Raw genomic sequence first — 2,220 nt, 5'->3', positions numbered from 1 at the left:
CCGGCGATCGTTTGGCGCCCGTGCTCCGTTGTCCAGGTCCTCTCTCACGAGGCGTGTGATATCCTCTCCCCTCTCACTCGCTTTCCCGTCGTGGAATATCAGCAAGAGCAGCTCTCGCGGAGGAGATTCGTGAGACGCGACGAGAGCGGAGTGGTCCCCAAGGCACGGTGGTGAGTAAGCCGTGTGTAAAGCGGGGCGATGCCGCTTGGTACGCACACAGGTATACACGGACACGTGGATACATATACCGTCGCGGGTACCGTCGATTGGGCGGGGAGACTGAATCCGTAGGCTGGCGGGTAGGTTAGTAAGTAGGTAGGTAGGTAGGTAGGTAGGTAGGTAGGTGAGCCACAAACACAGAGGAAAAACACACCGTGAAGACGTATCCGTGTATCGAATCGTACGGTGTGGCCACGCGATGCATGTTGGTATGAGTGCTCGCTGCGACTTGTCTGTATGCGTGGTAACTGTCGTGCATGTATATGTGTGTTGATGAGCGTGATCTGCGGAGGATAGCGAAGGAGAGCTCCCCTGCGTGTTAACCGTGAGAGACGTCAGTAAAGTGAGGTAAGTGCTCTCCTCTCTTTCAGCCACAAAGTAGCACCACGCCGGGCACGCGACCTGCCTTCCCCTCTCCTTCTGCAACTCCCTCCCCTCACTCTTGCTCTCTTCTACACGCTCCTCTTCGTGCTCCTTTTCCTATTCCTCGTTGTCGAAGGACGTTTCTCCCTCTAACCAACGTTTCTTCCTCTCCGCTAGGTTCCTCCGGTACTCTTCTTGATTGTCCTTCCCACTCTCCGTGAGGGAGAGTAGGTGGATGGTGTTGGTGCACCACTCCCTCCCGATGGTCACCGACACACCGGAATCCTCCCAGTCAAGTCGACGCGCTCTCGCGGAAGCGAAAAAAGAGAGAGAGAGAGAGAGAGAGGAAGCGGTGGAGGGGGAAAAGGGACAGGAGATGAGGAGAGTATCGAACAGTCACTATCTCTTCTCTATCGTTACTCGCTGCGTAACCTACCAAGCAACTAATTCACCTTTGCAACTGTATCGAGACTCTGACCGCTCCACGAGTATATTCGTACCTGCCTCGCTTCCTCTTTCATCTCTTTCTTCTTCTTCTTTTTCTTTGTTTGCCTGTTTGGAATGTTCGGAATTTACAAGAGACTCAAACAAAAGAGAAAATACATACAAAAATAAGATTAAATAATGAATAATTCAGTTTTCCCTACAAAAAATTTCACATCCTTTTATTTAGGATTAAAGATTTTAGATCACCTAAATATATGAAGTTTCAAAAAATAATTTATATAAATTTACATTATAATAAAAATCGAATTAATGTCAATGACAACTTTTGTCATAATTTCATATATATATATATATATATATATATATATATATATATATATATATATATATATCCTACATTCATCAATCACATATTTCTTTGTTTGAATTTTATTCAAATGATATTGAGGGATCAAATCTAGAGAGAGACTTTAATTTGCAAAATATTTACTATTAATTCAATGAACAGCGAGCCGCTATTAAAGTTTCCTTGAGATAAAATCAGCATCAAATTCATTGAAGAGTCTTTGAAAAGATATTCGAGATTCTCTCTCTCTCTCTCTCTCGGTCTCGTGTAACAATTGACTTTCGAGTTACATATCTTTGGTTACGTGCTCAACTTGGTTATCCATCGACTTCCTCCCGTTCAATCCGATCCGTTTCGATTTCGATATTGACGCAATTGTACCAGGAGAGTGGGTCAATGTACTCATCACCGTCAAAGATCGAAACTGTTTCTCACTGGCGTTCATCATCGTGATATCCCTTCTGTTTCGCCTCCCGGCCGCGCTAATTCACCTCTGCAACTGTATTGTCCCATCCCCACCCATGCGATACTCTGCTCCGGTTTCTCTCCACGATGACGATCCGGTTGTCCTAGGACCGGACCAGCTCGTTGTTACCGTTTTGTGCTCTGCTGGCAGCTAGACGCCTTTCAACTCGTTCTCTCTCTCTCTCTCTCTCTCTCTCTCTCTCTCTCTTTGATCAATCTCATAATTATATCTTTAGCATATATAATGGATATCAAAAATGTATAAAGAAATAATGTGTAATTACTTTATCACTTGTCATAATTGAAATTGAATCTACAGAGTGGAACATTTAGAAATTGACACAATTAATATAATACGTAGAGAAAAATGCTAAAATAAT

Source organism: Cataglyphis hispanica, chromosome 16 (genome assembly GCF_021464435.1).
Source record: "Cataglyphis hispanica isolate Lineage 1 chromosome 16, ULB_Chis1_1.0, whole genome shotgun sequence".
In the NCBI taxonomy this organism is placed as follows: domain Eukaryota; kingdom Metazoa; phylum Arthropoda; class Insecta; order Hymenoptera; family Formicidae; genus Cataglyphis; species Cataglyphis hispanica.
The sequence above is the reverse complement of the archived record's forward strand: the minus strand, read 5'-3'. Positions refer to the sequence as shown.